Raw genomic sequence first — 13,601 nt, forward strand, 5'->3', positions numbered from 1 at the left:
GCGGACTCCTCGGCTCTCAGTGTCAACACTCTGGTTTAGCAATAATGGGTTTCAAAACAAAACAATTCGATCCAAGCAGGTTGGGGAACCTATTGGTACTGTACATTCTCTTTCTAGTTTAGTAAAAGACGTGCAAAGGCCGGAGAGGGCCAAAATGAAGCTTTCTTGCTACACATTTCTGATGACTCCTTGGGCTATCCGATTAAGTGTTTCCTTACATTATTTTTTAAAAACCAAATCATTTTTCTTTAACTGACTTCTATTTTTTTTAAGAAAAAAAAAAATAGACTGGTGGGTACTCACAGAAAAGTTGTATAAGTCCCCCTGTTGCTATTTTTGATGATAGAGAATAAATAGGGTTTTTGAAACCTTTGTAGTGTTTTTTCTTAAAATCCACTCTTGGCAATGCAATAAAAAAAACCCGTCACCATAAGCCAGTGACACTTGACTGAAGCTTTTTGTCATTATCCTGGGAAAAGTGGCAGCTTGCAAGGACCATTACAAAGTGCACTTAGAAATTAGGTGGTTAAACTGTGCCAACTGTTTTCTTTGTTTTATAATATCATTTTCCAGGACTGTCCAGTAAGTTTTATTATTTTTAAAACTAGTTTTTCAACTCATTAGTCCTAGGCTGTACTTTCTTGTAAGCTTTATGACAACCATTTTAGTTTTGTGAATAATAAATTTTATTCTTTGGTTAGTACTTGTATACAATTCAATTTAAAACTGTAGATTGCATACTGGACCAGACGATTCCCCACGCTGGCACAGAACACTGCACCTGGAGCTATGTTTCATAAAACGGAATTTTAATAGTGTAAGAGCACCAAGATTTATCAGCACTTATATTTAACATTTGACTGTGCATTCACAAATGATATTTCTCTTCTCTATCCCTGTAATGCACTGACTAAAAGAAGACCTAATATACATTTAAGCTGTATATTGACATGCTATTAAATGCATTTTTTATTATCTTTGTGAGCCTGGGGTTTTTTAAAATCAGTTTATAGAGCTAGAGTTTAGTTCCTGACAACCATTTCTTCTAAACTTTTAAAACTTCTAGCTTCCATTAAGACTAAGTACAATTTTAAGAGGAAAAGACTTTCTTTAAGGTCATTTGGTGAGAGAAATACACAATTTATTTGAAGTCCATTCTCTAGGAGGGACTTTGAGAGGATGAGACTTTTTTTTTTTTTAATGTTGGTTTTAAGCTTCTCTCTTCTTCTGGGAAGTCTCATATCTTAATGCTTCTCAGGGGAAAACAAGTCCTCAAATGTTACGTATTTCACATGAGTTCTAGAAAGACAGGGTGGCAGATCTCCATTCTTATGAAAACTTGTGGGGAACCAATAGGTACTTATAGTAAGCGTATAGAAATGATTATTCTTCATACTTTGCTAACGAACTCTTTGGAAAGGCCTTCCCCTATTCAGAATTCTCCTCTGTCCCAGTCGTGCTTGGTTATGCTTCTGTGCACATTTTGTCTTGTATTATAAAAAGTTGCGCATGTACTTATCTCGCTTGTAAACTGTGACAGCTTTGAGGATATGTCCTGTCTCTGTATCCCCAGGGTTTGGCTTATAGTACATGTTTAATTAGTGTCTATTGAATGGAACGGATTTGATTAAGCAGCAGGTCTTTCTTGAGCTACCCCGTGGGCTCAGCAAGGGCTAAATTGTGACTTTCTCTTTTTTATGCAGGGATTCCTAGAGGGGGTTACAGACACAGGCTGGGGCAGGAGGCCCTGGCTGCTCGCCCTGGAGGTTTAACTGACTTCCCCATCTGGGCTCAGCTGTAGGCCCAGCTCTTCAGTGCTCCTGAGCCCACCCTGCCACAGGTGGCCAGGATCTTGGTGGCCCTATTCTACCAGTAGGCAAGGTCCAGAGTCATCCACAGCTTCTTCTCCATCTTCTTTGCCCAGTTCCTTGAATGAACTTCTGCCTCAATTTCCCTTTGTATTTGCATCCCCCCAAGGGCTGGAGATGACCCTTTAGCTCAGCCCTCTTGACTGGGTCGCCTCTAATGCTTCCTGCTCTCTGGACCTGTTTCTTTTACCCCAGTCACAACCTGGGTCCTTGGTCCCATCCAGGCAGGTCTCCCTCCTTGCCCCTCAAAACTGTGGGACCAGTTTTCCTACCAGCTTGACCAAAATACTGCCCCTGCTGGGACCCTGCCACTTCACTGGCTGATAGAGACCAGCAGGCTTCTCTGGCTTACACTCACTCCCCACTGCCCACTTCATTACCCAGTACCCTCATCTTCTTTTGTTATGTCATTGTGGTAGCCTCTCCAGCAAGTGGGGCTCAGGCACTTAGAGGAAAGAAGCCAGGAAAAGCAGGGACAGATGGAAGTTTAGCAGGATCGGCCCTTACAAGGAGGAGGAGAAGCCTTTCGCCTAGGTCAGGAGTCAGACAACTGCAGCCCACTGCCTGCTTTTATTAAAAAAATCTACTAGAACACAACCACACCAGCCATTTACACATTGTCTCTGGCTGTGTTTGTGCTACAACGGCAGAGTTGAAGGGTCATGAAGGAGACTGAATAGTCCTGAAAGCCTAAAACATTTACCATCTGGCCCTTTACAGAAAAAGTCTCCTGACCCCTGGCCTAGGTGAAGGCCACCGGGGAGCACTGAGTTGAACCCTTGCATGGGTATATTTTCCCCAAAGCCTCAGGGTTTTTGAAGTTGCATTACTAGTGTTTCCTCATCTGTAAAATGTGGACAGTGACACATTCTACCTCATAGGGTTGTTGAGATGACGAAATAGAGAATGCAAGGAGAGAGCTTAAAGCAATGCCGGGCACATGGTAAGCACTCAATAAAAGTTATCGGTTACTGTTTTTATTCTCATGTTAAAGCCTAGAGAAGTAAAGCTCCCTGCCCAAGGTCTACGGCTAGTAAGAGGCAGAGCCGGAACATGACCCCAGGTTGTCTGACCCCAGGGACTGTGCTCTCAACCACGGTCCATATAGACTCCTGCTACCCCACACTCCAGCCCCGGGTGACAGTTCTGACAGCAGCAGAGAGACTCCAATCCAGATTTGGCCAGTTCTGATTATTGGCTTGGAGAAGAGCCAGGAATAAATTCAGTTTTCCTTCCCTCACGGAATCCCACTGGTTCCAGGATGTGAACAGAACATTCTGAGATTCCCAAGGGTGGAATGGGCCAAAATCTGCAAATACATAGATTCCATGATTGTTTGCAGTGAGCATGCCTCTTACTAGTTGGGTGACCTTGGACACGTTATTAAATCTCTCTGGACCTCTGTTTCGCCTTATCTGTAAAATGGAGCTGTCTACCCATCTCCCTGGGGGGATGGAAAGTGCAAACGAGTGGAGGACTGAGGTGGTGCTTGGGAGACTGTACCAGACGCTATGGACCTCCAAGGAAACCTGTGCCACCTTATGAAGACCAAACGAGGGGACAGCTCACCGCTGCAGGCTCGTTTGGTTTTTCCTTCAGCCAGTCCCTCAGAAGCAAGACCTACAGGACCCATGGGAGCTGAAACGCGCTCATGAACCAAGGGTGTCCAGTCTCCATTGTGTGCCGTTCTTTACAAGCGTGTCATTCTGCCTGACGATGGGATATTTTCAGCAACTCTCTTCCCTAAGAGTCTCATCTGAGGCCAAGTGACTGCAGCAACTTCGTCTCCATTTCCAAGCTACAACAGGACAAATAGGGTTGGATTGGATCAGAGAAGATGGGTTATCCACCAGGACTCTTTCGTGAGCTGGGACTCAAGGGCTTCTGGCATTCATCGGACAATGCAGATCATTTAATATACCTCTTTAATAGAATTAATTTGCAACTCTGTATTTTGGGCACATGGGGTGTTTTAACAGTAATGGTCTTAAGAAGAATGAAGGGAGTGGTTGGAACTCAATGGAATAGAACCAAACTATGTTTTTATGAGAGTCAAACCCTCTGGGAGAGGAAGTGTTATCAGTAAGAGGCTGGCCATTTCCTCCCACTGACAGCAGTGAGCCTCTTCTGAAGGGGGTTCAAGAGAAACCACAAGAGCCACCGTTTACTGAGTCTCTACTAGGTGTTAAGCACTTCACGAACATTATCTTTACGCCTCTTAGCCCTCTCTTCCCCGTTAATATTCCCACTTTGCAGGTGAGGCAACTGAGGCCCAGAAGTTAAATGACTCATCCAAGGTCAAGCTGGCAGCAGTAGCAGTAGGACCAGAAGGCCATCTGACCTCATCAGAGCTTCACTCAGTAAATGTTAATTTCTCTCTCCCTGTTTTGGGTTCTGGCCTCTTGGCTAAAACGTGCCAAGAGCATGGGATAAAGCCATCTGAGGGCTCTTTTGGAGGAAGCTCGGTCTTGCTGGCCCCCCTGTTTATTAATCAACTATAATAACTTTCCATCGAGCCAGCTGTCAGTCCATCTGACAAAGGCATTTTCTCCTTTACTTTGGGAATTCATTTATTTGCCAAAGAATTATAGCTCACAAATCAAATCACATTTAGTTTCCCACGGAATATAGTAGTTTTATGGCAAAGAATACAATTTTCTGAATTCATCAGATTGGCATGATGAACTCTATTAGATTAGGGGTCTGAGTTCACTCAGCCCTGTTGAGACTTGCCCCTAATTCAAATAATCATAGCTACCCTCTGCGTGGGCTTACTGCATGTCAGGCACTTTAGATACAGTAATCTCATTCAGTCTTCTCAACAGTGATGTGAGGCAGGTACTTCTGTTATTAACCCCATAGTACAGATGAGGAAACTGAGGCACGGAGAGACAGTATCTGCAGCAGTCACTCAGTAAGAGGCAGAGAAAACTCTGAACCCAGATACGTCTGCCTCCAAAGCCTTGGCTCTTTCTACTGCAGAATGCTGGCAGGTCAATGATAGGTAGAGTCCTTTGCTACTCACCTGACCGCAAGGTAACCTAGACTCACATAGACCAGAAGTCAGCAGCCGGCAGCCGGCTGGTGAAACTTGGCCCACAGCATATTTTGTTTGATGAGCTTGAATTTTCCATTTCCCCTCTCAGTTTGAATCCTTCCGCTAGATCATGCCGTCTCCAGTTTTGTACCGTTTCCCACTACTGACCTCTGCCTCCCAAGCAGGAAGACCCCACAGCCTCTCGGCAGAAATCCTGTTGCCTCCGAGTTCGTGCTTCACTCATTCACCTGCTCCACCCTGCAGGCTTGTGAGTTTGCCACCCAGTTTAGACCGACCGTCTCATTTTACGGGCCTAAGGGGGGGTGGGATTGACCCAGTGTCACCCAGCGAGTCAGTGGCCAAGCAGGACTTGGGGCCGTGCTCTCGGCCCCCCAGTGGCCCACCTCTCCCTGGCATCACTGCCCCCCACCCCACCATCTGCATGGCCATGGGTCCCCTCCACAGCCCGACCCATCAGTTCGACCTCATTTCTAGTCACGGCTGATCCCTCCAAGGTGAGCCCTGGCAGCAGCTCTTCCCTGCAGGGTGCACGGGACATTGGCGGAAGGCACGGATCTGGTCCAACAAAGAACTGGCTTTTTAATCATGCAGTCCAGACAGGCCCCCGCCGGCGGGCCGGTGGAGAGGGGAGCCTCCCGGGGCTGCCTGGCAGACGCCCTGATTTCCGCTCCTTCAAGTGGCCACTTGGAAAAGAAAGGAACAAGCAAGTAATCAGGCGTGAAGGACAGAAACACTCCAGGTGAGGACAATCACGCTGCCCAGGTGGGGTGCTGGGGGATGGTGGTGCACGGTGTGCCCAGAGCCTTCAGCTAGAGAGCCCAATGCTGGGCTCAGGGCTGGGGGGGCAGCTGGAGGGGAACACACACAGGCTCTGCAGCCAGGTCAGTTGCGGACGTCCCCGCCGACCCGCTCTATGACCACCGGCAAGTACTTCATCTCGCTAAGGCTCAGTTTCATCAGCTGCAAAATGGAGATGCTAATTCCTCTCTGTTGACGTTCTTTGTGAAGAGTAAATGAAATGATGTCAGTCAGGTACTTAGCACAGAGAGGGAGTCGTAAACAGGAATAAGAGTGGGACTGTAAGGAACCCTCGCTACTCCTGGGAATGCCAGGCTCTGGGCTAAGCAGCCGGCATTCACGCAGCCATGTCTTCTTCCAACTGTAATGCCATGTGACAGCTGGTGTTTTGCTGAGATGAAATCACAGCTTGCAATGGGACCTTGGCTCCCATCCTTTGGAATGCGGCATTCCTACGCTGCTGGGCTGCATGTGGTGATTCAAGGCTCCCCCGCGTTTCTCTGTTTGAATGAGCAACTGGGAAATCCTCCTGCATATGGTGTGTTCTCTCAACACTGGGACTTCACATGGTGCGAACACATCCCTGTGTTTGTAATGGGGATGATATTTTGAAAATAATAAATGGATATGTCTTTTGTTCTTCTCCAGGAAATCGCGTTCCCCAGCCTAGCTCCATGGATGGCGTGGGTGGGAGGGGGTTCAGACGCAGGGAAAGTTCTGGCCACACAGGATGAGGGAATGGAGAGCCCGCCTCTTCTGGACCCTAGTGGACTGTTGGCCAAAGAAAAAGGGAGACAAATGTAGGGCGGGGCAGAGAGGCCAGGTGGGCATGTCGGCAGCTTCCCTGCTGGGGGTGAGAACATTGTAGAAATGCCCTGATGGGAATGTCCCGGGGAGCCCCACCACGTGGTGGTGCACAAGCCTCCAGCAGAAGAGCCGGCAGCCCTGGGCAGCCTCGGGGCTGCAAATAGAATCCGGCACCCAGCTCCGGCAGCTCTCTCCCGGCTTGCGGGAGCGTGCAGGTTCCAGAGTCCCCGTGGCTGGAGCTGAGAGGACAGGAAGATGGGCAGGGCCTATGGTCAGGAGAAAGAGCCTGCCACAACGTGGACATTTGCAGCTGGAGGCGCCGTCACCCTCGGAGACCGGAAGGGCCCAGGCACAGTTCTGCAGTCACCTGTCCCGGAAGCAGCCCAGGCCGGCCACGAGAACTACCAGGACCCCGAAGGTACCACGTGGTCTGCACCTGCCTCTGCCTGTGCCCGAGACCACGGATACCCCCTCAGGGGCACACCTGGGAGCCTCCTGGAGGGGAGCCGGACCGAGGAGATGGCTCACAGTTTGAGCATCTGTCCCAAGAGACAGAGTCATCCAAAAGAAACTGGTTAAACCAGAAGAGGCCCCAACACCATCAATGTGCAAATTCAGGTTTCTCTACCGCCGCACGCCCCTACACCCAGTGAGGTGGGGCCTCTGAACAGTTTTGGGAAATAAAGAGCTGTGCTCTCTTCTTGACGCTGTGTGTACGGTCTTAAATTTGTAACCCGCAATGAATTAATCAGTTAATCCTACAAACATTTCTGGTGTCAGTCACACTGGGGGCCTAGAGACTTGGCAATGACGAAGACCCCAAAGCAGAGTAGGCCCCTGTCCTCACGCATCTTATATGCACGTGGGAGGAGAAAGACAGGAAACGCATACACTTCTCAACGAGCGTCCTTAGCTGGCGAGAAGTGCTCTACTGAAAATAAACTGCTAAGGCGACAGATTACAGAAGGACTGGGGCCTGACTCCCTTTTCATAATTGCATCATCCTCATGTATCAGCAAGTCTGGAAAGGAAGACATTTTGTTTTTTTAATTAAGGGGTGTAGGGTGGGGACGTGAGGAACAACAAACAGAAGCTCCTGATTTCTTCTAGTTCTAACGGTGGAGACAGCATGTTACCTCTTTGCTCTGGGAGGAATTCCTGAAGGCCCCTCTTAGCTGGGAGTCAGTAGACACTCATTTCCTTTGGGAAAGGGTGGCTTGTGTCTGTCTTTGTAAAAAAAAAAAAAAAAAAAAAAAAAAAAAAAAAAGGAGGATGCTTTCCCCCAGGAAGCTCCTGCGAGAAGAGAGCTAAGTCTGAACCCTGTCCCCTTCTGGGCTTCACTGTTAGAAGAGCTTCTCTATTGGCCCCAGATGGCTCTGGCTGTGGTTAGCCGACAGGAAAGGACCCCCATCCCCCTGAGGAAACGTAGTGGAAGAAACAGAGATGTGGCATGAGGGCAGGAGCACAGGGCTGAGGTCAAAGGTCAAGGGCTTCTGTTGAGGGAATGACTCTGAATGACCGACCTTGCAGCCAAGGCAGTGGTGACGATGCCCACCAGGGGCCAGGGAGGATGAGAGCCCAGTGCAACCTTGTGGGGGCAGGATTCTGCCTCCTGTCCCTGAGAAGCCGTCCCAGGAAGACCCTCTTGAGGCCACGCGGCCACCCACAGAGAGCCATCAAATGTGAGGCCAAGGGTGCCTCAGGCACCCACACTCAATGGCAGCTGGGCCTGGCGGGAAGCAGGCTGTTTGCATCAGCCAAGGGGCGTCAGGAGGTCCAGGGCCCCCGTTCATATTGTTCTGGGCAGCCCTGCAGGCCCCTCTGGTTTCAGGGAGCCCCTACTACCCCTGGGGGGCCTGGCGTGGGCTCCCCACCTTTGGTGGAGGGTCCCCCCGAGTCTGTGGCTCACATGGCAGGGGCGGGGCCTTCTTGAAGACTGAGAAAGGAGGGGCCGCCTGGGTCTCAGGCCCATCTCTGGTTCCTTCCCTGGGGCTGGGGGCATCCTCAGGGCCCAGGTGCCAGTACAGACTGAGAGGGCATTTTCCCCTCACCCACCTGCACAGAGCCCCACTAAAGTCGTCCCATACATGAATGTCTCACAGGACTTGGAGAATCTTCTGTGGAGACCCAGGAAGCAGGGACTGGGTGTCACGTGATGGCCGGCTTGTTGGGGACCAGGGGCAACCCTGAAGGGTCTGAAGTCTGGAGCCAGATGTAAGTCCCCAAGGGATGGGTAGAGAGGACTGGAGAGCTTCAGGCTCCTGCAGGCTTGGAATGAGGACCCAGCTGCTGTGACCTCAATCCGGTGATGCTGGGACCCTTCCAGTCCCTTCCATGTGCACATCCCGGAGAATGTAGCTGGCCAGGGATTATTACTCTTATTTTACGGGTGGGAAAACTGAGGCTCTGAGAGGGGAGAGGACTTGCCAGAATCACATAGTAATTGATTCATGTTAGTACTAAATGAAGTAAGTCAGAAAGAGAAAGACAAATACCATATGATATCACTTATATGTGGAATCTAAAACATGCCACAGATGAACCTATCTGTGAAACAGAAACAGAATCACGGACATAGAGAACAGACTCGTGGTTGCCAAGGGGGAGAGTGTTGGGGGAGGGATGGAGTGGGAGTTTGGGGTTAGCAGATGGGAGCTTTTATATCTAGAATGGATAAAAAACAAGGTCCTACTGTATAGCACAGAGAACTATGTTCAATATCCTATGATAAACCATAATGGAAAAGAATATTTTTTAAAAAGGATGTATATATATGTAGAACTGAATCACTTTGCTGTTCAGCAGAAATTAACACAACGTTATGAGCCAACTATACTTTGATGAAAAAAAAAAAGAAATCACAAAAATTGATGCATGTTAGATCCATGAATCCCTGACTCCAGCTTCCAGGGGCTGGGGAGGCCGAGTGTCCTGTTTGCTTTTCATGAGCTGGGAAGATCATCGGGTGTAAATCTATCTGGAATGGACCATTTGAAATCTGAGGGCCTGTCTGGGTTGGAAGGGCCTAGAACTTATAGCCACACAGAACTGGGTCTGAATTTCAGCTCTGCCATTTACTGCTTTTTTGACCCTTGGTGAGCCACTGAACCCCTCTGAACCTCTCTGAGCCTCAGTTTACTCTTCCGTGAAATAGGGATGATCTACATCCTCCTAGGCTTGCAGGAAACATCAAAAGAGACGATGTATGTGAAGTGCTGGGAAGTCGACCCTGGGTGTCCCTGCATCTCCACACTTGTGTCACTGTCTGTTTGCATCGCCACCACCAAACTGCTCCTGGGGGTGGGGCCCTATCCTGTTTCTCTGGATCCCCAGGACACAGCATGGTCAACACCTAGGCTAGGAGTGGACGCAGGCTCTCCAGGGGTTGACAGGTTCACACAAGAGAGGAGAAAGCTTCTGGAAGTGTCCACGGGAGAGGGCAGACATGACAGCTGTGCACGCAGGGCTGCCTGTGCCGTCCAGAGAAGGCAGAAGTCACTGGGCTCCGTGCACCTGGGGGCTTTTGGTCCATGTGGTCAGGGAAGAGGCAGCTTCTGAGAGGATCTGCACAGCACATCCGATGTGGCCAGGCAGCCAAGCCAAGGGGTGGGGGAGGGGAGCCTGAAACCTGCAGACGGGGAGGTGTGCACGTGGAATGGCGCTGAGGGCAGTGGTGTGGGATGGCCCGGGGGAGGGCGGCCAGGCCAGAGACCGTGGCCAGGGGCGTGGTCCCTAGCCGTCAGCGGGGTAGGTTTGAGGAAGTTCCTGTGGGCAGACAGAGGCTGGATGGAATGAGGCAGTGTTTGGGGAGAGTGGGGAGTGGGACCAGCGCTGGGGGTGGGGACAGCGGAGGTGGGGCTGGACAGCCGATTGGAGGGCCAGGGCGGGACCCGCCGGATTTGAGGGCGGGGACGAGCTGGGACCTCAAGCATCGGGGAAGCTGAACCCCAGTGTCCAGTGTGCTGCCTGCCACGTATCAGATGCTCTGTAAGTATTTGGGGAATGACGGAATGAATGAGCCAATGACTGACAGCTGAAGTCAGGAGCCTGAGGATGTACATTCGGGAGAGCCGCTCCCCAGCAGAGGATGGGGAGGGGGCGTGGCCCGAGGGGTCGGATGTGCTGGATAAGGGCAGTCACAGCGGCGCCCGGAGTCTGGGCTGGTGGCACTGTTTGTGCCAGGGATGGAAACAGGAGACAGGGCATCAAAACTACTATGTCAAGGAAGTTTTCAGGCGCTTTCCTGACAGCTACTTTGGGAAGAGGGAGGAGGGAGCTTAATGGCTCCCTCCTGGGCGGGGGTGGGTGGCAGGGGAGGGTGGAGGAAGGAAGTGGAGGTCCAGTGGGGACGGTCACTAGGCAGGTGGGGTGGGTGGGCATGGCCGAAGAAGAGGCCGCAGCGAGGCCGTCACCGGGAATCACGTGCCACTGCTCCCTCCACCTCACAGGACCGTCTCCCGAGATGTCACACACGGTGAGTCTCAGCGCGGAGTCTGAGGGAAGCAAGGAGGAAGAGCTGCCCCCCACTGGCCAGGGGCAGTCCTTCCAGCACAGCTCCGTGCGGCCACCGTGGTCACCTGTGGATCCCACCGTGTCCCACACCTGGGTGGCGGCAGCAGGACCCCGAGCACGAGGGGCGAGGCTCACGGGTGGGCACGGGGCTGGCAGGCGGCCGGAGCACCCGCTGTTGTTTGCCGTGTTGGTCTCCGTCTGGAGTTGGAAGCGTGGCCAAAAGCCCCAGAAAGGCGGGGTGGAGACGGGAAGTGGCCGGGGGACTCTGCCGCTCTGGGCTGACGGCTCCCCAGCACCTGTCCTCTCCTAGGCTGGTGCTGCTTCCTGCCCGCGGGGCACCTGCAGGGGTCAGCAGAGCCTCACACCCAGGCCTGGTGCTCCCCGCCTCACGTCCTGCTGGCCTCAGGGTTTGCTGCTGTGAGTCTGGCCAGGCTGGGGTGCTCGGGAGCAAGTACGAGGTCGGAGGTGCCCCACCAAATCTTCACCAGCCCCCAAGAGGGGACCCAGGTAGGTGGCCAGTGGGCGGAGGAACTCTCCCTGTGGCCTGGGTGGCAGCCTTTTATTAATGACAGCAGTGACAGTGACAGCAATGGTGGCCACCACCCACCGTGCGCCTACTGTCTGCCAGGACACGTGTCAAGTTTCGGCAAATGGCAGCTCATGGAATCCCAGGTGGAGGTCGGGGGGTGTGCCACCGAGATGACAGCCTCCTGGCTCTCAGCAGGGACTTCCACAGCTCCCCTCCGCTGCCCTGACCCCAGATGCCTGAGACACAGGCCCTCTCCTCCAGAGCCGCTGCACTGAGCCAACATCCCTCTGGGCTGTCAGCTTGGAGAAATTCCAGGCCCCCAACTCCGGGCACACAGGGGCCTCCCAATTGCCTCCATGGAGCTGACTCTGAAGCCGTGGGGAACCCAGGTAGAGGTGATGGGGTCCAGCAGCAGCCCAACTGTGGGGAGATAGTCTGGGTTGGGGGCCCCCTCAGTCGTGTCCAGTGGCTGCATGCTGAAGACACCCAAGTCTGGGTGCAAACCCCAGTCCCACCCTTTTCCTGTGTCTGTGTCTGTCTTTTCTTGGCTGTCACTCTGCCTCCAAACTGTTTCCTCACTCCTCGGATAAAAACGATGATGCTGCAGGGGCAACTGTTTGCTTTCTCCATCCCGCCTGGCCCATCAGACGGGAGCCTCTTCTCTCCAAAAGCACAGGGAAAGAGTGCTGCTCCTGCTGGAGCTGGGGTCCCTCTGCTTGGGGGCGCAGGGTAGCCCACACCACAGTGATCTGAGCAGCTGCAGACTAACCCTGGGGGCCGAGCTCTAGACCTGGGGGTAGATATAGTTGGAGGCCCTTCACTGGCCACAGAAGTAACCCGTCTCCCCTCCAGCGTGGCCCGCTGATTCTTGCCCCCCATGATTCCCGGGAGCACTTGTCAAATTAGAGTGACTGGCTCATCCAGTCCGCCAGGCACTTTTCCGGTTTCAGCTCTGAATGTTCCATATTTTAGGAAACCCCCCCAGTCCCAGGTGAACTAGGATGATTGGCCACCCTCCTCTCAGTTGAGTCAAGGATCAAGATGGCCGGGTTGGGGATGAGGGAAAAGCTTGATACCTTGGAATCCCTACAAATGCCAGCCTCGGGGCATTACGATAAAACCACATAGAAAGCAGGCAAGCAAAGTACCACGGCCAGCCAGGTATTCAAGGTACCTGGGTCTATAGCAGGGCCTCAAGGAAGGACCACACCACCACACTCAGTCCGCTCTCTCCTTCCCCACTCCGCCACAAATGACCACTGACAGCCATCTTTATAAGTATATTTTTATTGAAAATAAAAAGGCATGGTGCTTTCTTCCTCGTAAGTAGCATGGAGCCCACCCAGCGCTGCCGGTCCTGCTTCCTGTGCAACATCTCAGCAGAGTCGACATCAGTGGCTTGTTGGTGGGCAAGACGGCACCGATGCGTGTATTTGTCCATTGAGACAGAACTCCTGGGAATAAGAGCCATCTTCCCAGGTACTCTCGGCACACGGTTAGGAAGGCAGGTCTCGGGGTATTTACATTCGTGCATTAGACATCTCACGCTACCTGGGCTGTTTACATCATACTTTGTACAGATTCAGAGAGTACAGTAATTATATATAGATATAGATATAGATATCTCTTTAAATATATATATAACTATATATAATATATATGTCTATATTTTTACAGCTATTGGTCTTTCTTCCAAAACTTGCTTTAGAAGCTTCTAAGGAACACCTGAAAACTCTGGGAGATCTATACGCCACTCTAAAGTTGGGCTCAACTAGGAGATGGTTGAAAAATATCTATTTGAGAAAATGCAGAGAAGGAATGTGCATTTCGTTCTCGAAAGTTCAGACTAGTCTGAGGATTGGTCCGTGTTTAGGGCCTGCAGATACAATCCTTAAATTAAAGTTCTAAGCTCAGACACCAGGCTGGGGTAGTTTTAGGGTTGCTTCTGTTGCTTAAGCTGAAAATCCAGTGGGGCCCTCCCCCTGCACCCGTGAGAACTGTCTTCCAAATGGCCGGTTCTGGGTTTGTT

The sequence above is a fragment of the Mesoplodon bidens genome, assembly GCF_964165515.1.
Source record: "Mesoplodon bidens genome assembly, chromosome: 3".
Taxonomy (NCBI): domain Eukaryota; kingdom Metazoa; phylum Chordata; class Mammalia; order Artiodactyla; family Ziphiidae; genus Mesoplodon; species Mesoplodon bidens.